Below are 26,521 nucleotides of genomic sequence, written 5' to 3' on the forward strand. Positions count from 1 at the left end.
TTGGCCTTATATAATGTCATGAGCATGAATTAATTTAATTAATTGAATGGATAAGTAAAGCTATCTAGAAAACATAGAATGTATGCATAAGTATATTGTCTAAATGGGACAATAGGAAAATTGGTGTAAGCCAACATGAATGAATGACATGATTTTGATGATGTTACTATGATGATGGAAGTTGTGTCATATGTGTATGTATAAGAAAGTCGAGTCGAGGTCCTACAACCCTCCCCTTACCAAAGTGGTACTTATAATGGAATTTCATGAGATTTGTATTGAATAAGTTTCTGTTGAAAACCCAAAGAGTTCAAAGTGATAGAATAATTATAAGTATGATCCGAGATTGAAAATGAGTGATAAGTAAAGTCGAGCGAAAGTATCGATTGATATAAAGATTATTGGAATTATGCATTGTCCCGATTAGAGAAGGAATTCTCTTTGGTAAATCGAAATTTATTCAGAATGACATTCTTTAGTGAATGATTTAATATGAAATTTGTGACGGCAGAACTAGTTGGGAAATGATATTTCAAATGTGAATTATCCGAGTGTGACGATTATGACCGGACAGATTTAGCGATCTCTTTTGAGATGTTCTATGTGTTCACCCGTTCTCGTAAATATTTCTATGGCTATTGATCTTCGAAGAAATTCTTGTTATATGGGAATGTCTTCTAATTCGGTGTTGGATGAAAGCATTGGTAGTCTGATTGGTCTATAATTTATATTGCTCTATTTCATTGGGTATTCTATTTCATTTAAATCGATAAGAATTGATGAGAGAATACGTATGATATTATGATTCTGTTTCTTCTACTTGATGCTTCATCTGATATATATGTTTGGGAAGATATATTGATCTTGTTATATTTGATTTCAGTGGGATTAAATGATGTTTTCTTCTGGACTTTCTTTCTTTGAAGAATTATCGGTGTATTCCGTATTTTCTCTATGAGTTTGGTTTTCGATCCTCCGGCATAGTATCGTATCTTGGGTTTCTTTATCCTGGATCTCTTTATTCTGGATTTCTTTATTCGGTTTCTCTATCTTGGATTTCTTTATTCGGTTTTCTTGTTATCTTTGTTCCATAATTTGTCAATTATGACTCATGTTCAAGTAATCGTTCTTCATTCGTGATAATCATGTCAAATATGACTATACTTCTAATTTGATCTTGGTAATGTGGTGATTTTAGTATTGGGATTTTTTCTAATTTCTGTGTAAGGATTTGACATCAGTAAAGGCATAGGTGATAAAAGCGCGAGTTTTAGTCGGTATGGTAAATTATTTATTTGAAAGATTTCATGTGACAATTATGTCAGGATTATTTTTCCCAAGTCTGATAATAGAATTTCATTTTGTACGGATAAAAGAGTAAATAGTTTGAACGAGAAGTGTATATTTAATAGAAAGAGTTGAATATTAGTTTAAGTCACTACGAATGATAAGGTTTCCATCTTGTGAAAGCTGAAAAGTTTATTACATGTTGTGAGTTCGGATAGATGAGAATATTGGTAACAAAGCGCCCGAACTAGACTAGTCTACATTGAGCAAAGACTTCCTGACTTTCAGTAATGTATTGTTGTATGAATTGTGATGTGTTTCAAGACAGTGAGGTAATGTGATAGTTTAGAGCAACCGATGTTACATAAAATCGGAGTTGTTAAAGGGGTTAAAGCCGAGCATTGGGATCTATCAAAATTATCCTTGTCAATGTTGATATTGGGATGGAAATGAGAAGGATTATTCTTGAGGCCATATTAGAATTATTTCTATGACGGAAAGAGGAAAATGTGATGTATCTTATTGTTAAATGTTTGGCGAGATCTATAAATCACATCTGTATTGAATGAATTCCTACTCATCAGATTCATGGAATTTCAGGTCTCTTTGATTGTTGGATTTCTTGGAATTAGGTCTCCATTAAATCAAGTTGAGATCCGGTTTTATGTCATGATATCATGGGAAATTAAGAAGGGTTGAAAATTTAAGAACAGTTGAGAGTTGAGGCGTAAGCTTTTAGATCATATGAGAAATTGAAGAGATGTATTGGAGGTACAGTCTAAGTGCGTGTTCTTCGGCACCAAATATGAGATTAAAGTGAAGACCACTTTTTCGGTAAGATTTTGGGACGAAAATCCTCGAAGGGGAGAGTTGTAATATCCCGATTTTGGGCCTAGTCGAATAGTGGTTTCGTGACCACAAAATTCGAGATAGAAATAATTATTTTATGATTATTTTAAGGTCTATGATATGATTGCATGATTGTGTGAAAATTTCGTGAAGAAATTTTATGCATAAAGTGCCTAATTTGAAATTTGGGACTAAATTGAATAAATTGCAAAACTTGTGTTCTAGAAGTATTTTGCATAAAATTGAATTAGATTATTAATTAGAGGTCCTTAAAGAGTAATTTTACCAATTTCTAAGTCTATGGACAAAAATTGGACATGGATGGAATTTTGGAAAGTTTAGTAGTAAGGGCATTTTGGTCATTTAGGGTAAAATGAATTAAAATACAAAATTAAAAGCCAATTTTGCTCATCTTCAACCCCATGGCCGAATATAGCAAGGAGAAACCATGGCTAGGGTTTTCAAGCTTCCAAGCTCGATTGTAAGTCCGTTCTAGCCTCGTTTTTAATGATTTTACGTTTTGGAGTCCCAGTAGCTCGATTTAGCTTATGCTAGCAATAATTTAACCTAGGGTTTATATTTGGAAAAATACCCATAGGTGAAATTTGTGTATTTTGGTGTTTTATGATAGAATATGAGGTTTTAAATTATGTTAGACAACTTGTGCTACTCGGTTTTAAGTGAAAACGAGCAAAAGGGCTTAATTGGTAAAAATACCTAATAGTCATAAGTACATGTTAGAGTGAGAATTTGATGTTGCCATAGAAGGGAAAAATGATCAGCATGTCATAAACATAAGAAAATAGGCTGAATTTTAATTTACGAGCTTTGGGGGAAAAGTGTAAATATACAAAAGTTTAGGGGCAAAATTGTAATTTTTCAAAAATATGATTTTGGGTCAATTTGAATAATGTGAGTCCTAATTAGACTATATTTTAAATGATAGAGTAAGGAAAACTGAAATTCGGGCTAAAATGGGGAAAATACCAAGTTGTGGACGAAATGGTAAAAATAGCCATTTTCGCATACGAGGTAAGTTCGTATGTAAATGTTGGTAACATAGTTATTATTTTAAATGTTTTAATGTTTTTTAAATGATATGATAATTATTATGAAATATTATACTTGTGATAATTGTTTGATAATATGTCAAATTATGTGATATACTTGGAAAATGTGAAATACTACCGAGTATCGGTATCGGCATTCCGTAGAAGATGGTTGAGACACATGATTAGGAAAAGGTCCGTTGAACCTCGGGAATGGATTAGGATACAAGTGACATGTCTTTGGGATATTTGGGCATCCGAACTCGTTGAGTTGAGTCCGAGTTCACTTATGGATGCGAGCGCCCAAACTCGTTGAGTTGAGTCCGAGTTCGTGAGATGTAACTAGGCATCCGGACTCGTTGAGTTGAGTCCGAGTTCACTTATGGATGCGAACGCCCGAGCTCGTTGAGTTGAGTCCGAGTTCACTTATGGGCGGGTTACATGGTAGCATGGCTACATATGTGGCACTTATGTGCAAACTTTCCATGTATCCGAATTATATTCGATGTGTTCAACGGGTAAAGTTCTACTCAAATGGAGGAATACTCAAGATGAAAGGGACGATTGGTAAGTGTTGTGAAATGGATAATTTGAACAGGTATGTACTTAACCCTCGGGTTGAAAACTCGATATAACAACAATATGGTAAGATGATAAATGAAAAGGTGATATGAATGTCTTGGTGATGATTATGCAAATGATGTTTTATGTTTGCTTATATGGTTATGTTACTTGCTATTTGCATGTGAGCTTACTAAGCATTTATGCTTACTCCTCCTTTTCATTCCTTGTAGTGTTGACAAGCCAGCTCGAGAAATCGGAAACGGTCGGAGGCACGCTCACACTATCCAGTATACCATCTTGGCATAATGGCTTGTATATTTTGAGTATGGCATGTATAGCATTATAATCATTTTGTATATATGGTCTTATGATATGGTTATTGAGTTGTATGGAAATAGAAATGCTTGGTAATGATTAGCCATTGGAATGGCTAATCATGATCATATTTGGTATTATGTATGTCAAATTGCTAGCTAATCCATGGAAACCATGAAATAGGTAAAATTTACCATAAAATAGATTCAGACAGCAGCAATGACGTGAGTTTGAAAAATCACTAAAAATAGTAGAAATGGAATTAAATAATGAATAAGTTATGGAATCGAAGCTTGATGAGTCTATTTTCATATGGAATAAGCAAAACAGGTATATGAGCTATATTTTATGAGATGTTTAAATTTTTGTGAAATAGGGCCAGAGCGATTTCTGGATCCCTTGTTCTAAATTTGGAAATTCATCATAAATTTTACAAAGATAATTAGAAGTCACGCTTTATATGTACAGATTCCTTATTGAGTCTAGTTTTATTAGAGACAAACAGTATAGTCATTGAAGGTCTGTATAGGGAGATATCTGATTCGTAATACACAGAGGTTAGAGTAGTTGAACCCTGAAACAGGGGAGACTTTAACTAATAAACTGTACTAATTGGCCCAACCAAAAATTCTAGAAAAAAATTTGTAGATATATATATGAGTCTAGTTTCAGGAAAAATTTACGGAATTGGATTTCGAGTTTCGTAACTCGAGATATGATTTTTAAAGCGACTGTGATGCAGTTAGCCAGCTTGTCTGGAAATTTTAAAATGAATTGTATGAGCTGTTTAATTAATGAATTAAGTCCGTTAACACCTCGTGTTCGACTCCGGCAACGGTCTCGGGTACGGGGTGTTACAAGGGATCTCATACTTTTTATAGGGTTTGCAAAATAGTAAGATTATCACTTCTAAGGGTTTGCATGTGTGTTAGGGGTCGTAAACATTCAGGGGTTACATGAAATGGTACTTTGCAATCTAATTGAATTGCATTTAGTACTAAGACATACTCTGGCAAAATTAAAAGAATAGAACATGGCACGCATACAAGGAAGAATAATGAACATTAAAATTTATTCGTAACGAAAAGAAGAATTTAACAACAAGGGTTTAATTTAAGTTTTTGCAAAAGTAAAATTAAACTTTAAGGACTTTTTTTAATAACAGTATCAATTATAATAAAACTAAACTCAAACAAACAACCCCATTGAATTTTTCCTGGGTTCGCAAATATCTGTTTAGGAATTAGCCTCGCCCAGATTATCTACCTCGCCACTGCCATTCGCAAACTACTTACCTGCGAAGTAAGAGAAGAGCAAGTGAGTTCATTGAGAACTCATTAAATATATAGGAATCATCAAAGCATGCCTTAAGAAATATGGTTTTAAAACAAAAGCTTAGTACAAATTTTTTTTTGCGAACTGGGCTCGCCGTAAGGGTGCGAGACCCAATTCACAGTTACCTACTTGTCAAAAAAACATATAACATTGAAAACAAATTCATATGTACTTTTATGGAAATCATACTTAGAAACCTGGCTTGTTTCCAAAAGGAAAAATTAAAACATAAACATAAACATGTACTTGTTATTGTTATTATTCTTATTCTTATTCTTATTCTTATACTTGTGTTGTTAATAACAGTTTCATAAAAAACTTGTTCATAATCACTTGCACTTTTTATTTTTTGGATAAGTAGATCTTATTGTAATGCCTCACTTGTAACACAGAGAGTTCTTAACATGTCCCATGTCCCATAAATGTAGGAGAAGCTAAACACTCTCCTATACGCGAATAAGTCCTTGTGAATGGAGCATAATTTGACATTCCCTTATCCCTCCACATGTCCCAAGACCTTAACGCCCAAATAAAAAACTTGCAGATAAGTACTCAAAATTCTATGGCATGTCATTATATCCAACATATAAGCTTCCATAAAAGCACTTGTTCATATAGAGCTTGCACAAAAGCTCATAAACACAGTTTATAAAATTGCACTTTAAAAACATGTCTTAAAACATAGGTACACATAGAAGCACGCATAAAACATAACTTGAAAACAAAGTTTTATAGAAAAACTTACTCTTGGGACTTAGTTTAAAAACCCAAAGTTCTTGGAAAACATAGCAATTCGCACACAGTAACAAATCCTAAACACTCACCGAAAAGTCAAAAATTTTAAATAAGTTTTGCTTTGCCTTTATCCTTCCTAGTAGATGGTCTGGTTAGTTCGTAACATACATACATGAATATACATAAATTACTAAAAAAATAAAACATACACAAATATATGAGCAAACTTAGCTTCCTGGACAAGCAACCCTAACATGATAGAGTCTTACCTTGGTTTTTACAAACTTGGTTCTAAACAAAGACTTGATAATAGAATAATCGATGATAGAATTTTCATGGAATAAGGGTTGTATTTATAGGCACTAGGTGTCTTAGTATTCTTAGGATACCTTGCTTGACTTAGGAAACCCTAGTCAGTTTAGAAGAAGGTTGTGTGCATGAAAAGTATCCTAGATACACAATATCTTAATTTCCTAAATTAAGTCTTACTAGACTTTGACTGGCGAACCCCAATCCACCAAACCAATTGGCGAACCCCAGTTCACTAAACAAATTGGCAAACCCCAACTTGCCAAACCAACTGGCGAACATAACTTGCATTGAATTTGGCACGCCCCCTTATCGCATCTTTTGGCGCACACTGCTTCGTCGTATATCTGGTGAACTCTTTATTGATATTCTTTTGTTGAACCTCTAGTTCGTCAAAACATTGGTGAACCCTCACTTCCAAGGCTAAAACTTTCGGCCCCTATCTCGGGATGTTACAACTTTCCCCCACTTAAGGCATTTCATCCTTGAAATGTTCTCTTTCAAACAGTTGAGGATACTATTGCTTCATCGCTTCTTCTGTTTCCTAAGTAGTTTCGCTAGTCTTATGGTTTTCCCACAACACTCTAACCAAGGGAATCATTTTATTTTGCAAGACTTTCACCTCGTGAGCCATAATCTTCATTGGTTCTTCCTCTTATGACAAATTAGATCGTACTTCAATATCATCAACTGGCACTACATGAGATGAGTCTGTACAATATTTCCTCAGCATAGATACATAAAACACATTGTGAATTTGATCAAGTTTATGGGGTAACTTGAGTAAATATGCTATAGGACCGATTCTTTCCACCACTTTATAAGGACCAATAAATCTCAAGCTTAACTTTCCTTTGTGCCTAAACATTCGGACTTTCTTCTATGGCAATACCTTAAGAAACACATGCTCACCCACTTGGTACTCAACATCTCGCCATTTCAAGTCAATATAAGAATTTTGTCTGTCTGAAATAGTCTTTAGCCTCTCGCATATCATCTTCACCTTATCCTTAGTCTTGCAAACCAACTCAGGTCCAACTATTCGCTTCTCATCTAACTCAACCCAACATAGAAATGTTCGTCACCTCTTTCTATACAATGCTTCAAAGGGTGCCATCTGAATGCTTACTTGATAACTATTGTTATATCGTAACTCTACCAAAGGTAAATAATATTCCCAGCTTCCTGCAAACTCCAATACATAGCTTCACAACATATCTTCTGGCACATGTATCACTCTTTCATACTGGCCATCTACTTGAGGATGATATATCGTACTAAACTTAAGCTTCAAACCCAAAGCTTCTTGCAATCTTTTCCAACATCTTGAAGTGAATCGAGGATCTCGATCGAAAGTAATGGAAGTTTGCACTGATAAATCATAATATATACATATTTTTAGCCCATGCTTGGCATATTTATGGATGATTTTTCCTTGGGTTTATTGAATTCGATGCTCCTAATCCTTTAAATTCATGTTTTGCACTTAGGTGAGCATAGGAAGGTGAAAAGAGCAAGAAACGGGCCAAAAACGGATAAAATGGGCCTAATTCAGCGTGGCCCATGGCCTAGGCACTTACACACGGGTGATCCACATGCCCATGTGTCATGGCCGTGTCGACACTAAACCAAGTCAGAATTACACACGGCCTGAGCACCTTTACATGGGTGTGGCACATGGCCGTGTCCCTATTGAGGCCAAGTCTAATTCTACTCAGAAAAGGCTAATTTTAAGGGTTTTGAGGCATTCTAAAGTCTATATAAACACCCTAAAAGAGGATTGAAGAGGGACAAGGAGAATAGAAGGCAGAAAATACTCGAGAACAACCATCAGGATCAGCTCAGAAGGAGGATCTACATCGACTAAAGATTTCCATCCAATTTCCTAGAAGTTCTTTGGGTTTCTTTATGTTTTGTTGTTTTCCAATTTTTGAGATGTTTTCCATTATTATCAACTAACTCCCTAAATACCTAATGGAGATAAAATCTAAGACAAATCTTATTACTCTTTGAATTATATGATAAATATTTGTTCTTATTCTTAATTATGAGATTTAACCCTTGCTTTAATATTCCAGAATATTAATTCAGGTTTTTGATGTGCTTATTCAGTGGAGCAAAAGTCCCTGTTTAAGAGTAGATCGTTCATAATTAAGCAGAGTTGCATGCAATCCTAGAGATAGGACGACATAAATCTACCGGATTAGAGTCAAATCTAATAAGGGAATCTATAGATTGAGTTAATGTGACAATAGGGGTTTTAATTAGAAAGAGATTTCGATTAATCAACCTAGAGTCAGTTGTTTTTAGTCTCGAGAGTGATATTAACATAAATTAGGGATTAAGTCAAATAAATAAATTGTCTAATTCAGAGGTAATAAGTGAAGTCTAGGTGAATTCTTTCTTGGGTATTATCTTCTCCATCGGTTTTCCAAAAGTATTTTCCAACTTTAATCTCTGTTGCAATCTTAGTTAATTAGATAATTAGTGTTAGTTTAAAATATTCTCTTAATTGTCAAGCTAGATAATAAAATGATAGTAATTACTAGTACTTTTAGTCCTCGTAGATACGATATTTCTGGTCTCACCATAACTATCGTACTGTTCGATAGGTGCGCTTGCCTTAGTCGAATTTTTAGTTAGTTTTAGCGATCATCAAGTTTTTGGCACCGTTGCCGGGGACTAAGATATTAGGAACGCTTAATTTTTATTACTTTAGCCATTTTTATTTTTATTGCAATTTAATTTTTTTTTATTTACTAAATTTATTTTCTCGACTTCTGGCAGGTTTTTTGTAGTTTATAACTAGAAGAAACCTGTTAGGACCTCTACTTTTTGATAGTGAGATCGAGAGCACAGCTCGCAGAAATCGAAGAGAAATAATGTGAAGCCTACAGTACATAGAGGAAGAGCGAGAGGACGATACCCATACTACAACCGAGGAGATGGATGATAATCAGAATAATTCGCTACCTCCTGTGGTTGCTGCAAATCCAGTAGATCAAAATCCTGCTCCTCGTACTATGTATGATTATGTTAAACCTAATTTAACAGGAACTGAATCGAGTATCGTTAGACCTACTATTGCTGCAAATAATTTTGAACTGAAACCTAACACAATTCAAATGATTCAACAGTTTGTTCAGTTTGATGGTTTGCAGGGCGAGGATCCAAACACTCATTTGGCAAATTTTCTGGAATTCTGCGACACCTTTAAGATCAATAGCATTTTTGACGATGCTATTCGCCTTCGGTTATTTCCCTTTTCATTGAGGAATAAGGTGAAACAGTGGTTGAACTCGTTACCATGAGGGTCAATCAACACTTAGGAACAAATGACCGAAAAAATTTTACTTAAATATTTTCCGCCGACTAAAACGGCTAAATTGGGGAATGATATTTCTTCTTTTGTGCAGATGGATCTAGAATCTCTTTATGATGCATGGGAGAGATATAAGGACATATTAAGAAGGTGCCCTCACCATGGATTACCTCTATGGATACAGGTTCAGACTTTTTACAATGGTGTGAACCCCTCAACAATGCAACTGATCGATGCAGTCGCCGGTGGAACTTTAGACAACAAAACACCTGAAAAGGCTTACGAATTTATTGAAGAGATGTCACTGAATAACTATCAGTGGCAAGTCATGAGAACAAAGCCGCCAAAAGTGGCTGGTGTTTTCAACCTCAACGCGGTCACTATGCTATCTAACCAGGTAGAACTTTTAAATAAAAAATTGATGGTTTGTGTGGTTCTATTCAGGTACATCCAGTGATGAGGTATGATTCAAATAGAGGAGGAGTGCACAATACAGAGTATCCATCCTTCAACCCTAGCATCGAGAAAGAACAAGTCCACTGTATGGGTAATAATTCTCGACCTCAAAATAACCCGTATAGTAACACTTATAATGCAGGTTGGAGGAACCATCCCAATTTCTCACGGGGTGGTTAGGGGAATCAAAGGCCACAACATCCTCCAGGTTTTCAACAACCACGCTACCAACAAGAGAAGAAACCAAACCTTGTAGAGATGCTTACAAAATTCATCTCAGTGTCAGAAACTCATTTTTAGAATACCGTAACAGCGCTTAAGAATCAACAAGTGTCGATTCAAGGGCTCAAAAATCAAATAAGATGGCTTGCTAAGCTGATCTCTGAATGACCACAAGGTGGCCTACTAAATAACACTGAAACTAACCCAAGAGAGCAACTTCATGCCATTACTAAGCACAATGATGAATGGTTAGTTGAAACTGAATCGAAACCGAGGCAAGACAATATGGAAGATAAAGGCAAGGTTGATGTAAACAATGATAATTAGAAACTGGTAAGCAACGAGTATAAACCTCGTGTGCCATACCCCAATGCGACAAGAAAAGACCACATAGACAAATAATTCGGTAAATTCCTTAAATTATTACAAAAATTACATATTATCTTACCATTTATTGAAGCTCTTTCAGAGATGCCAAACGCAGTGAAATTTTTAAAGGAGCTCTTGGATAATAAATGAAAGTTAGATGATGCATCGTATGTGGAATTAAACGCAGTTTGCTCAGCCATTCTATAGAATAAGATACCCAACAAGTTGAAAGATCTAGGGAGTTTTACGATTCCTTGCTTAATTGGTAGTTTAAATATTAATAACGCGTTGGCTGATCTAGGGGCGAGCATTAATGTCATGCCTATAAAATGTTTAAACAACTAGGTCTTGGGAAACCAAAACAAACTAGGATGAGCATTCAACTGGAAGATAAAACAACTAGATTTCCTAAGGGTATCATTGAAGATGTGCTAGTCAAAATTGATAAATTTATATTCCCAATTGATTTTGTTGTTCTAGACATGGAAGAGGATAGTGACGTACCTTTGATTTTAGGATGACCCTTTTTAACAACTGCTAGGACTATCATTGATGTTGGCACAAGAGAACTAATACTTCGTGTAGGAGATGACACGATTACTCTCCAAGCTCATGATTCGATTAAATTAGCTAGTAAGCAAGATGGCTATACAAGTTCTGTTGATATGAATAACATTATGGCTCAAACTTCTTTTCAGGAAACCCCTAGGAAGAACATGATGGAGCCATATTCTAGTACATGTGACAAAAATAGAACGACTAAAAAAGAACGAAGACTACAAATTGATGAACTAGATGAATGGCGGACACATGTCAAGGAGAAACCAAAAGTACGCAAGGAGTCAAAGCAACACCATGATGAGCGTAGGGATGAAACAAAACAATTTAAAGTCAGGGATAAGGTATTGTTAGATGAAAAGGACCCTCAAATTGCTACTTTAGAGCACAATACAAACGGAGCGATTCCCTTCACGGTATTGAATACTTTCCCACATGGTACGTCGATGTAACACATATTGAATTCAGAACTTTCAAGGTAAATAATACTCGACTCAGACCCCATTTTAATAAAATTGATAGCAGAGGTGAGGAGTTTCAACACCTCAAACCACCGTGACCACACGAAATTGAAGTTAGTCAAGCTTAGACTTTAAATAAGTGCTTCTCGAGAGGCAACCCGAGCACTAACACCACTAAACCATTTATTTTATCTATTTTTCATGTTTTTTATGCAGGAACAATGACCCACACGGCCTGGAAAAATGGGCATGTCCTAGGCCATGTGAAAACTGGAGCAAAATTTTTTAAATTAGTCTGAGAGGTACACGGGCAAGGCACACGGTCGTGTGTTCGAACACATGGGCGTGTGGGATACTACACGGGCGTGGGAGAAGTGAAAAACGAAGAACACAGCAGTGCGACACGGCCGTGTGAACCACACGGTATAGACATATGGGCGTGTGCCAGGCTGTGTGATGATTGGGCATTCAATTTTCGCGACGAACACTAGCTAAACTCGAGCCACACGGGCGTGTGACAAGGCCCTGTGGCCCAACACGGGGCTCAAACAACCGTGTCCCCATTTTAAACCCCCCCAAACCTCTCATTTTTGTCCTCTTCTTCTTCAATTTTTCCCCCCAAACCCTAGCCACCGACACTCACACCGACCAGCCACCGCCGTTCGCCCCACTAGCCGACCCCCCTTCTCCCCTTCCTTTCCCTTCCTCTTTCTTTCTTCCCCATCCTTTTGATACGTGATATTTGTGACAGGTTTTAAGTATTTATAATTAATCGTTCTTGGAACTAACTATTATCACAATGAAGGCAAGTGTACCCATCGAATAGTAGTATAGCTTTAGCAAGACCGGATTGTCGAACCCAAGGGAACCAAGAGTACTAGTAATTACTTTCTTTTTATTATCTAACCTAAAAATTAAGATATTTGTTTATCTAGATTAATTAACTAAACTAAGGGTGCACAGAGAGAAAATTGGGAAAAAAGCTCTTGGGAAAACTCGATTGATTAAGATAATACCCAAGGAAAAATCCACCTAGACTTAACTTGTTATTTGACTCTGAATCAGACGATTTATTCATTTGACTTGATCCGTAGAAATCTCTAAGTTATATTATTATCTCTCTCGAGACTAAGAACATATAACCCTAGGTTGATTAATTAAAATTTCTTTCTAATTAACGCCGTAGTGTTGCATTAACTCGATCTATGGATCCCCTTATTAGGTTTCACCCTAATTCAGAAAAATCTTATCACCCTATCTCTAGGCGTGCAATCAACTCCGCTTAATTATGACAAATTTACTCTTAGACAGGGTCTATTCCTCCTCTGAATAAGAGCATTAACTTGAATCAATATCTTGAAATATTAAAACAAGAATTAAGAACACATAATTAAGAACAAGTTAAATATTTATCATACAATTCAAATAATAATAACAAGATCCGTTCTTAGGTTTCATTCCCTTTAGGTATTTAGGGGGTTTAGTTCATAATTATAAAATAAAACATCTTAGAAGAATAATGAATACAAAACATAAAGAAAACCCAAAACCCCTGAATGGAAATTGAAGGGAGATATTCAGTCTTGACGATGAATCCGACTTCTAAGATGGACCAATCGGCTTCCCTTGAGTAATTCCTTGCCTCCTACTCCGTGTGTCCCTTCTGAGTGCCTCCTCAGGTGTTTAAATAGGCTTTAGAATGCCTAAGAGCCCTCAAAAGTGGCCTTTTCCGAATAGGACTATACTTGGGCTCAGCAAGGACATGCCTGTGTGTGATTACTCTAGCCCGTGGTCAAGGCTGTTGAATAGGCACGGGCGTGTAGTCTACCCGTGTAAGGTGTGCTTTGATCCTGCCAAATGGACACAGCCATGTGACACGCCCGTGTATGGAAGTCCAAGCCGTGTTGATTTCCCATGTGGGTTCATTTTCTCCATTTTTGGCCCACTTCTCGCTCTTTTTACTCTCCTATTCTCACCTAAGTATAAAACATGAAATTAAAGAATTAGGAGCATCGAATTCATAAAATCTAAGGAGAATTCATCCATAAATGTGCTAGGCATGGGATAAAATTATGTATAAATTATGGTTTATCACCTTTCTTCCCTTCTCCCTCCATCCTGCGCACAACACCCGAACCCTCCAGGCCCATGCCCCCCAAACTCCAACTATCGACCTCCACTGCCATTCCGCACCACCATCGCCATCCCAACACTACCACCGTCGATCTCCCCTTAACTGATTATCTTCTTTTCTTTCTCAAATTTCATTTTTTTAATTATTATTTTTTTTTCTTATCATTCTTTCTCTATTTTCCAGTCTTATTATTCTTTTTTGTTGTCTTCTGATTTTGCTCACTTGTGTTTATGATTCTTGTGACTATTATTTCTTCTATTTAGCAATACTATTCTTTGAATCCATCTGTTCTTTTTAGTTTACTTGCTTTCTGCTATGATATTTTGCTTATTCTTTTGCATTATTATTACTATTATTTAGTGCTCTTTTTTTGTTTCTCTTGCTTATTAGCATTCCATTCGTTCTGCATATATCTTTTCTACTATCCAGGTCTTTGCCCTATTAAATGTTAGTACACATCCTTTTAGGACTATTTGTTGATTTTGACTATTTCGGTTTTATCTGTAGGCATGTGTTTCAATATTGGATGATGCCTTATTATTGATATATTCTTTTACTTTTGTAGGTATATCATGACGAACACACGAGGCCCACAAGACAACCTCCTCGAGCACCTCTACCGAAGCTCGTCATCCTTTGCTTCAATTCTCGTTAGGCCCACAAGACAACCTATTTCAGCTTCTTCGAGTACGACCATTAGGAGTGGGCCGTTGTATTGATTAGGCCACTTTAGAGCAGGTCTAACTTGCTCACCTTGTTCGATTCCATCTTGATACTGCCCCGTGGGATCGGTTCTTTACAATCATCGAGCCCACCTATTCAGAGCTTATCTTGGAGTTTTGCACTACTTTCCATTTACAGCATGTGATGAATACACATGATGAGGCTGGTACTATCATTTTTAGACTTGGAAGACTCGTAAAGCACATGAGTGTACTAGAGTTTGGAGCTGCTCTAAGTCTCTACACAGAGGAGTTCATGGCGTCCAAGAATTTTTTACATCTTTACCGTCACATACACTACTCACCCTCTTGCCGTTGGACTGGCCCTACGGTGAGTAATGTTCTCTGTGACGCAAGTCGCTCAAAGGTGACTTCTTTTCCTCTAGCACTATGCTACGTCTATGCTATCTTGGCTCATACCTTGACTGGAAGGAGAGAGAGCATAGGCGCCGTTAGCACCACTGATGCTTACTTCTTATGGAGCATAGCGACTGGTCATGTATTTGACTTGGCATATTTTGTCGCCCTCACTTTTTGCCATCAGATAAATCGCCATAGGAGGGGCCTCATTTGCCTTGGTCTTTACATGACTCGCCTCGCTCGAAACTTCAGCCTCTTCAACACTCCAGAGATGTCATCGACACTCATATTAGTAGGCCAGATGTCTCCTTAAGGAATATCTAGTGTAATCTATATGAGGATGATAGAGCAACACTGTGGGATCGACCCTCCTTAATACAGACTTGTTCACTCAGATGACCAAGATGAGCCATAGGATATTACTGATGATGTCCCTTCCCTTCACGAGGACCTACACCCACCACCACCGAGTCACCGACCTCCTGTTGCCACTTTGACAGATATTTCTGAGCAACTCACTCGCTTTAAGCAACAGTGTTTTAAGCGATTCGACAGCATCGATGCCACTATTTATTTATTTATTATTATTATTATTTAAATTTTATTTTGATTTTTATCTATTTTTGAAGACTTATGTTTTATATTTTGAACTATATTTAACTTTATCGTTTTTTTGAGTAACCCCTTGATTCTGTTCCACAGTTGTGTTTATTTTTTTTACTAGTAACTTAGAATCATGCCTTTCATTAGCACTATCTACAATTCTAGCTTTCGTTATTCCAAGGATTTCATCCAAAAATTCAGGGCACTTTCGCTTCTCTCCCTCTCTTCTGATATTATACTGATATTGCTATTATCTATCTTTGTACATTAAGGACAATGTACATCTTAAGTGTGGGGAGGTTATTTATGTGATTATCAGAAAATCCCTAAATTTTTCTTATTCTCGAATAATTTTCTCATATAATTATTAGAGTGAATTCTGATTGACTTATGATTTTTATTGGTATGTGTTGAATTAAATCATAGGTAACTATGCATTGATTGTTTAAACTTTAAAACATTAGATGATCAAGCATGATAAGTTGACTTTTGAGAATTAAAATTTCTAGGTTGTTTTCCTGAATTGAGGCATTATCTTGAAGTTTTGAGTTTACAGGATTGACATTAAACACCCATAACTTTCGTGAGATTTTGAGCCTTGTAGAGCATATATCTTTCTTGCTCACTGATTTTTTTATGAGTGTGTCAACATTGATTTGCTATTCTAGAACTTGCATCGATAATACATGTCGAGACCATACCTTTGATTTGATATACTAAAATGATAAAGGCACTTAGGTTTTAACACATTTACCCCATAAAAAGCCTACCCACATAATTGACCCCTAGTGAACCCCTTTTGAGCCTTGACTATTATTTCTTGATTTTCCCCCCTAATATCACCTACAATTTAACCCTTTTTGATTCGTTAAGAATTTCTCCTTTTTCATTGACTCCTTTTTATCGAGATTTGATTAGTTACCTAATTATGATTGTTTATACTACTTGCTGAATTATCTCTTATTATGTACTTTCCATTATTGTTCTTATTCTTAAAAAAAATGTATATTTATATTTATTCAGTCACATTATTACTCTTTTCCATTATTATGAACTAAACTCCCTAAATACCTAAGGGAGATGAAACCTAAGATGAATCTTATTACTCTTTGAATTATATGATAAATATTTGTTCTTATTCTTAATTATGAGATTTAACCCTTGCTTTAATAATTCGAAATATTAATTCAGGTTTTTGATGTACTTATTCAGTGGAGCAAAAGTCCCTGCTTAAGAGTAGATCGTTCATAATTAAGCGGAGTTGCATGCAATCCTAGAGATAGGACGACATAAATCTGCCGAATTAGAGCCAAATCTAATAAGGGAATCCATAGATCGAGTTAATGCGACAATAGGGGTTTTAATTAGAAAGAGATTTCGATTAATTAATGCGACAAGGATTCCTACGGATTAAGTCAAGTAAATAAATCGTCCAATTCAGAGATAATAAGTGAAGTCTAGGTGAAGTCTTCCTTGGGTATTATCTTCTCCATCAGTTTTCCAAAAGTATTTTCCAACTTTAATCTCTGTCGTAATCTTAGTTAATTAGATAATCAGTGTTAGTTTAAAACATTCTTAGTTAATTAGATAATCAATGTTAGTTTAAAACATTCTCTTAATTGTCAGGCTAGATAATAAAAAAGATAGTAATTACTAGTACTTTTAGTCCTCGTGGATACGATATTTCCAATCTCACCATAACTATACTACTGTTCGATAGGTGCGCTCGCCTTAGTCAAATTTTTTGTTAGTTTTAGTGACCATCATGCACGTTGTGAAGTCTCACTATCTCAATGATGTAAATTTTCGTGAGCCTCTATAGAGTATAGCTTGTGCGAACAACTAAGAAATGTGGACTCTTTATGAGGCAATCTAAAATCACCCAAATAACATCCTTCTTAGTCGTAGTTAGTGGAAAACCTGACACAAAATGCATAGTGATCCTTTCCAACTTCCACTCTAGAATCTTAAGTGGCTAGAGTAGTCCTGAAGAATACTGAAGCTCTACTTTAACCTTTTAACAAGTTAGTCACTTCACCACAAAGTTTGTAACAACTCACTTAAACCAGCCACCAATAGAGTTTGAGAATGTCATGGTACATCTTTTTACTTCTTAGGTGTATTGCATAAGGACTATTTGTGCCTCATTAAGAATAACATGTTGGAGCTCCCCTTCATTGGGCCCAAAAAATCTTCCATGAAAACAGAGCACCCCTTTTTCATTTAGTGCGAAGTCTTCTCGCACTTATTGTTCCACTTGGAGAACCCTCTTCACCAACTCTTCATCAGAGGCTTGTTTCTTATTGATTTGCTATGAAAAAGTTGGTTTCACTTGCAGTTCTGTGAGCAATCCTGTATCACTTTTCACACGTAGCTGAGTGAATAGAGCTCGCAGCTCGCCTATTGATTTCCTGCTTAGTGCATTAGCTACCAAGTTTGCCTTGCTAGGGTGATACTCTATCACAAAGTCATAGTCCTTCAACAACTCAACCCACCTTCTTTGTCATAGGTTTAATTTCTTCTACATGAGTAAGTACTTACGACTCTTGTGGTCTATATAGATGGTACACTTCTCACAATACAAGTAGTGTCGCCAAATCTTTAGTGCAAACACCATCGCTGCTAACTCTAAACCGTGGCTTGGGTAGTTAAGCTCATGGACCTTTAGTTGCCTAAAAGCATAAGCTACCACCTTCCCTTCCTGCATCAGTACGCATCCTAGCCTTGTGTGTGATATGTCACTATAGACAAAAAATTCCTTCCCAAGTTCTGGTTGAATCAACATAAGTGTTTTGGTCAGTGTCATCTTCATTTTGTCGAAGCTCTATTGCCTTTCTTCTATCCATACGAACTCCTTTTTCTTCTAAAGCAACTTTGATAAGGTTATGCTATAGTGGCGAACCCCTCAACAAACTCAGATAGTACCCTGCGAGCCCTAAGAAGCTTCACACTTCAATAACACTTCTTGGTGATCTCCACTCAACAATGGCTTCAATTTTCTTTGGGTCCACACAAACCCCTTCAGCTAAAACTATGTGCCCCAAAAATGCGACTTCCTTAAGCCAAAACTCGCACTTGCTGAACTTCTTGAATAATCGCTTCTCTCACAAAACTTGCAACACAGCTCATAGATGAATATCATGCTCTTCCCCAGTTCATGATTACACCAGAATTCCATTTATAGATACCAGCAGACAACGATCTAGGTATTCATGGAACACTTGATTCATCAAGTAACCCAGGTAACTCATCAAGAAACACATCATCAAAGTCTTTCACAGTTCATATCTCACGAACCCCTTTCTCCATGTCCTGCGAACCCATCACAAAAGCGAGATAGGCTTCGCAACCCGTTCTTAGCATCTTTTTTTCCTTCAACGCCGAGACCACTTTAGACATAAATTAAGCTCCCTCACCAACTATAACAATTTCCCCGCCTTTATTGCTTCACAAGGTGGCTCTCTTCAGTTCGAAGTTAATCTTGGCTTTATGTTCAGTTAACCAGTCTATTCCAAGATTACGTCGAACCCATAGAACGGAAACTTCACTAAGTTTGCATAGAAGACTTGTCCTTGAATCATTAGTGGACACCTATGATATACTCTATTGACCAACACATCGTCCCCAAATGAACTAGTGATAATCACACCCTTATCTATGGTTTATAAAGGGATTCCTAACTCACAAGCTAGCTCTCTTAAAATAAACGAGTGTGTGGAACCTTTAAAACCCCTTACCCGAGTCTGAGTCTGGGACTCGGCACGAGGTATTACCTGACTTAAACGCATGCATACAATCATTTTCAAGTTATAAAAACTAGATCAAATTTAAAACTTTTCGCTCTTAATCTAGAAATTCTCAATATAGACCTACATGGCCCAAATCATCCTTTAGAGACTATCCGGAATTAAACCGAACATCTTCAAAGACTTTGAAAAATGTCACTTGAGATAGTGGCACACGCCCATGTGGAAAGATGACACGCCCGTGTGGCCATTTTGATCTAGCTGTGTTGAAGGCCCGTGTGGTTCACATGGCCTAAGCACAAGGGGACACACCTATGCTTCGAGCCCGTGTAAATTAAATTCCAAATTCGAACCTACAAAGGTTTTCACACGGTCGAGCACACGCCTGTGTCCCTCACACGGCCTTGACATACCTGTGTGTTAAAACCTTGACATTATGTTTCTGACGTCAGTAACAAATTATGGACACACAACCAAGGCACACGCCCGTGGCCAGAGGTCATGTTCTCCACACGGCTGAGACACACGGCTGTGTCTCTGCTTGTGTGTTTACTACCATGCATACTGACTTGCAAATTCATGGTGTAGGGGACACATGGTCAAACAACACGCCCATGGGGCTGACCGTGTGTCACATACGGCCTAGACACACGCCCATGTGTCTACCTATATCGACGATTTAAGACTATCTACCAAGTCTTTGGCCACCCTGTAACATATGCTGAAATTCACATGTTCAACCATACTAACAAACTCACATTCATGAAAGACCTTTTTGTATTCATATAACAACTTTCAATATTAGCCATTTTTCGTGGCCTTATACAAAGTGAGTCAAATACTAAAGTAAGCCAACACATTTGACCTCAAAATAATGTGACATTGAAACAAAATCAAAAGATACTATACATGCCATAATCAAAATAAAAGAACTAACTATACCAAGTGTTTCAAATGATAGTGTGACTAGCTTCTCTGACGTAATGTGATGATCTACGAGCTACTTTGGCGGCACTATAAGAAAATGGAAAGGAAATAGGGGTAAGCATAAAGCTTGGTAAGTTGCATGTAAATAAACCTCAACTAATTATCATACAATATTATGCTTATAACATTTCATAGCTTGTTCACGAATACAATAAATGGACATAAGCACAATTTACTCATCTCCATCCAATATAATTCATATAGCATATATTGAGCCCACCTCTCATACAATTTCAATTAGGTACCTGTAGCACTCACCACATGGTCATAACCTTTCTCCTTTCGATATAAATTATGAATCTTTCGTTGAACTATTTAGACTACTACAAGATGCTCAATAACCCCAAACATGGGATAAGACACCGACGCCATGTCCCAGACATGGTCTTACACGGCTAGCACATCAAAGTCGATGCCATGTCCCAGACCGGTCTTACACTGACTTTCATATATCGAGGCCAATGCCATGTCCCAGATAGGTCTTACACTGGCTCTCATCTATAAGTGTCAATGCCATGTCCCAGACAGGTCTTACACTGACACAAAACAAGCTGATGCCATGTCCCAAACAGGTTTCACATAGCTTGTATATCTCGAGGCCGATGCATGTCCCGGATGTAACGGCCCAAAATTTCAATGATATCAGAATAGTGATTTGAGATCACTAAATCTGACATGTGAGTTTAGATATTAGTAAGTAAAAGTTAAGTGTGGTTTTAGAAATAATTTTGAGTTAGTGAAATTATGAATTAAAAGAAATTTGTAGATTAAAAGAGATAAAAATGAGGTATCGAGACCTAAAATTCATGAACTGAGCCATAAATATTTTTAGAAATATTTATGGAGTGTTAGTAAGTTAGTATTAAAGTTTCGTCAAGAAATTTTAAGGTTTTGGTAGTCGATTGGGTAAAAAGGACTAAATTGAATTAAGTGCAAAATTGTGAAATGTGATTAAATAGTTTTAGTAATAATTAAAGGAGGATTAAATAGGAAATTAAACACCTATTTTTGGGCTGGACACATGAGTGTGTAGGAAAAATAAAAATCAAGTGTGGACAAGGGGCAAAATTGGAAATAAGGTAAAATTAAATTGTGAAATATGATATATTAGGTAAAATCTAGAGTTTTCTCCATTTTTCTTCATCTTCTCTAGAAAAAACACCATTGAAGGGTTCTTTTAAGCTGGTCTTTCATATTTTATTACATGTAAGCTCAATTCTTGATTATTTCTTGTAATTTTGTGATTTTGAGACTTTTACAACTAGGTCCTAATATCTAATTCATTAGTTTTTGCTTTTATGAATATCTTAGAAAGTTACCATGAGTAATTGCTGAAAGTTTATGATGATTTATTATGGAATTAAGGTTTTAATTTCATTATATGATGATATTATGAAGAGATTTGCATAGAAATTTATTTTAGGACCTTATTGTGAAAGTTGTTGGAATTAGAGTTTTGTGTTGAATCTTGGAATGTTAAAGGCTGTGAAGTAGTTTGTGTGGTTTAGATAAAATGATATTTGAAAGGAATTAGTTTAATTTATGAATGAATTGAGCAGGGATTAAATTGTAAAAATTGAAAAGTTTGGGGTATTGTGTAATTTTAAAACTTAAGGGCATAAATTGTGAAATAGAATGAAATTGAAATAGATGCTAATGAATGAATGATTTTATAATTACAGATCAAGAAAATGAAGTGAATCATGGAAAGGAGAAAATTCAAGAATAGTCCCTAAATTTCTACGACTCTTACAAATTAGCCCAGGTAAGTTCATATGGCAAAGTTCAATGTTTGATATGAAAATCTTATGATTGTTAAAGTATTTTATTGTAGATGAATATTATCAAATTCTATTAACTAATGAATAATGTGTAACTAAAAGAACAAATTAGTTGGAACAATGGTTTGAGTGCTTCCATTCTGTGACCATAATGAATTGACGGAAAAGATGTGATATGTACTTCCGTATAAGACCATAGTTAAGCTATGGCATCGGTACAATGTGATTCGAGATCCCATATAAGACCATAGCTGGGCTATGGAATCGGTGTGATGTGATAAAGTGATTCCGTATAAGACCATATATGAGATATGGCTTCGGTATGTTATATGATCCGTGTAAGACCATGGCAGGGCTATGGCTTAGGTGTGTGATGTGTGATAGCGTGAAAGTCCATAGTTTACTATGGCAATATGATAATGAAGCACTCATTTCCATTATTGTTCCTTAATTTGAAAATGGAAATAAATAAAAAATGGGCCCTAAAGAATTAAGTTCGTGAATTGCATCATGAAAATTATTCAAATGAGTTTATTAATGAAGTTGTGATTGTAGGATGAAATAGTTTAATTAATACATATATAATTGTGTACAGTGTTCGGTAAGATTTGTGTTATTATGCCTATGAGCTTACTAAGCTTCTATAAGCTTACTTGTGTATATGATTTATGATTTGCTTTGTAGATTGACTTATATACATACAGAGGATCGGATCTACATCAAGGGTCACACTATCCAGATTTACTCCAGTAGATTTTGTTAAACAAATTTTGATTTATATGGCATGTATAGGATTTGATTTAGTAATGTAATTAGATGAATAATTAAGTATGCAAACTATGTTGAATGTGATGTTTTGTGATTGGAAAATGAAATATACATGTTTTGGCTTGAAATAATTGATTGGTTAGATTTTATTAGTGTATAATTGTATTTAGGTACAAGAAATGGATAAAAAGAATGTTATTTGATTAAGATATACAAGTAAATGTTTTGGGCATGAATAGGGTGTGTTTAGTATGCGAAAATAGCTTTAAAATGGTCAAAAATTATGTTTTCACACGGCCAAATCACATGGGCGTGTGCCCAGGCTGTGTGGAGAAGTCAGAATCTGCCCATGGGTAGGTCACACGGGCATGTTCTAGGCCACACGGGCGTGTCCCAAGCCACACGGGCATCTGCCCCTATCTTAAAGGAAAATTTCTAAAGTTGTCAGTTTAGTTCTGGATCACTTCTAAAACATATATAGGGCCCTGTAGGCCCATATTAAGGACTTTAAGATGAAATTTGATAAGAATTGATCTGAAATATAATTTTTATGACTCGATTTTGTATAAATATTAGCGTATAAGTTTGGTAATGCCTCGTTACCCTATTCCGGTGACGGCTTGGGGTTAGGGGGTGTTATATTTTATTGGAATCAGAGCTTCAGTTTATCTGATTCTTAGAATATGTATGATGTGAAAAGTGTCTAGAATTACATGCCATATAAATTTGTGATAGTGTGATATGTATGATCCGATCTAATCATTGTTTTTATTGTAGATTATTTTTTATTTGAAAAGATGTTAGATAGACCAGAACAAACTGAGCAAGAAGAAGTTAATAGCAGAGTACAAACCTCTAAACAAGGAACAAGTAGTGAAGTTTCAATTTCATTGAAGTGAGAACAATAACTCAAAAATATGATTTATGGATTCATGAATCAGTGGTATAATGAGAATATGCGAGAAAGAAATCAAACTCAGCAACCTCCTCCCCCTATTTCAACATCGGTAGTACCCCCGGTTGCTCCTCCACCTCCTCCGACAACTGAATCTGGTAAACGTTCTCCATTTGAAAAGCTTAGAAAACATGGGGCCGAAGAATTTTAGGCAAGAACAGATGATGACCCCGTCAAAGCTGAGTATTGGCTACAAAGTATAATGAGGGTGTTTAAGCAAATGGCGTGCTCACCAGATGATTACTTAGTATGTGTTGTGTCATTACTGAAAGAAGAAGCTTATAACTGGTGGGAAACAATATAAGCTGTAGTACCAACTGAAAAGATCACTTGGGAATTTTTCCAAAATGAATTTAAGAAGAAATATGTCGGTAGAAGATATCTGGATAAGAAGAAAAGAGAATTTCTCGACTTGCGACAAGAAAACAAGTCAATGGCTGAATATGAAAGAGAATTTGTTTATTTGAGTAAATATGCTTGAGATATCGTACCCACTGAGGAAGAAATGTGTATCAGATTCGAAGAAGGGCTTAATGATGAGATTAGAATGATGATAGGGGGCATTGATATACGGGAATTTATTGTTTTATCAGATCATGCTCAAAAACTTGAAGAAGTATATCATAGAAAGATACAACAAGATAGAAGAAATAAAGAATCTTTCAAAAGAAGTGTATCTAAGTCATTTTCAGCTTTACCAATGAAGAAATCTAAAGAGGAATTTAGTCGAGCCACTTCAGCACCAGAAAGATCGGGAAATAGTAGACCAAGACAATTTGATTATAAGGCATCTGACAGACCTGCTGTTAGTGTGGGTAGTGTACAAAATACCCAAAGGCCTAAGTGCTAACATTGTGGAAGAAGTCACCCCGGTGAATGTAAAAGTAAGTTAGGAGCTTGTTATATATGTGGGGCCACAGATCACTTTATTCGAGATTGTCCCCAATTACAAGTAGAAGAAGTGGTACAGAAGGAGAAACAAAAAACTCCTCCCCAAAAAGGAAGATGCTCTGGTCAGAGCAGTGCTACAGGGGCTACCCGTTCGGGTATGAAAGATACTACTAGTCAATTAGAAGTTAGGGCCCTTGCTCGTATTTATGCCATTCGAGCAAGAGAAGAAGCAACAACTCCGAATGTAATTGCTGGTACCTTCTATCTTTATGATGATCCTGTGTATGCTTTAATAGACCCTGGGTCTACACATTCATATATTTGTACTATGTTAGCATCTGAAAAGAATTTGTTTGTTGAGTCTACTGATTATAATGTACAAGTTACAAATTCGTTAGGCCAAAGAGTGGTAGTTAATTTAATATGTCATAACTGTCCACTAAAAGTTAAGGGCTGTGATTTCCCCGCTGATTTAGTGCTGCTACCTTTTCAGGAATTTGATATTATCTTGGGCATGGACTGGTTAATGAAACATGATGGGGTAGTGAATTGTCAAGAAAAATGAATTAGTTTGAAATGTCAGACAGGAGATATTATTTTGGTTGAGTCTGAAAATTTGGATGATACTGTTAAAATGATTTCATCTATTTCTGCTCGAAAATTGATACGTAAAGGAAATGAGGCTTATTTAGCCTATATTCTTGATACTCAAAGTTCTAAATCAAAGTTAGAGCAGTTATCTGTTGTAAATGAATTCATGGATGTATTTCCTAAAGAATTACCAGGTTTACCACCCGATAGAGAGGTTGAGTTTGTGATAGATGTGCTTCCGGGAATAGCTCCCATATCAATGACACCGTATAGAATGGCTCCAGCTAAATTAAAAGAATTAAAGACACAGTTGCAATAGTTGTTGGACAAAGGGTTTATCAGGCCGAGTATGTTGCCATGGGGTGCTCCAGTCTTATTTGTGAAAAAGAAGGACGGTCTATTGAGGTTATGTGTAGAATACAGACAGTTGAATAAGGTAACCATTAAAAATAAATATTCTTTGCAATGTATTGATGATTTATTCAATCAGCTTAAGGATGTTGCGGTGTTTTCAAAGATAGATCTCAGATCTGGGTATTATCAGTTAAAGGTAAAGGAATGTGATGTACCGAAAATAGCTTTTAGAACTCGGTATGGTTACTATGAGTTTTTAGTTATGCCATTTGGTTTGACAAATGCTCTTGCTGCTTTTATGGATTTAATGAATCGAATTTTTTAGTCCTACCTGGATAGATTTGTGGCTACGTTTATTGACGACATACTGATCTATTCAAGGACAGAATCTGAGCATGCTCAGCACTTGAGAATTGTACTACTGATTTTGAGGGAAAAACAGTTATATGAAAAATTCAGCAAATGTGAATTTTGGCTTTATGAAGTGGGATTCTTGGGTCACATTGTGCCGGCTGATGGTATACGAGTAGATCCAAGCAAGGTGTCAGCAGTGATTAATTGGAAAACTCCAAAGAATGTTATGGAAGTGCGAAGTTTTCTTGGGTTAGCTGGTTACTACCGTCGATTTGTGAAGGATTTTTCAATGATTGCTTTGCCGATGACCTGGTTACTACAGAAGAATGTTGAATTTGTATTGCCGGAAGAATGCCAATGAAGTTTTGATCAGTTTAAGAAAAGGTTGACAGAGGCCCCAATGTTGACTCAACCTGAATCAATTGTGCCGTATGTAGTATATAG

At 36.2% G+C, this 26,521-nt stretch overlaps 1 non-coding gene across 1 annotated transcript; it reads right to left on the reverse strand.

Annotated features, from left to right (window-relative positions):
• Positions 1–9,826: 9,826 nt before the first annotated feature.
• LOC128289663 (small nucleolar RNA R71) lies at positions 9,827–9,933 on the reverse strand. Its single transcript, XR_008279307.1, has one exon. It is a non-coding gene; the product is annotated as a small nucleolar RNA R71 (small nucleolar RNA).
• Positions 9,934–26,521: the final 16,588 nt, after the last annotated feature.

The sequence above is a fragment of the Gossypium arboreum genome, chromosome 2 (genome assembly GCF_025698485.1).
Source record: "Gossypium arboreum isolate Shixiya-1 chromosome 2, ASM2569848v2, whole genome shotgun sequence".
Taxonomy (NCBI): Eukaryota; Viridiplantae; Streptophyta; class Magnoliopsida; order Malvales; family Malvaceae; genus Gossypium; species Gossypium arboreum.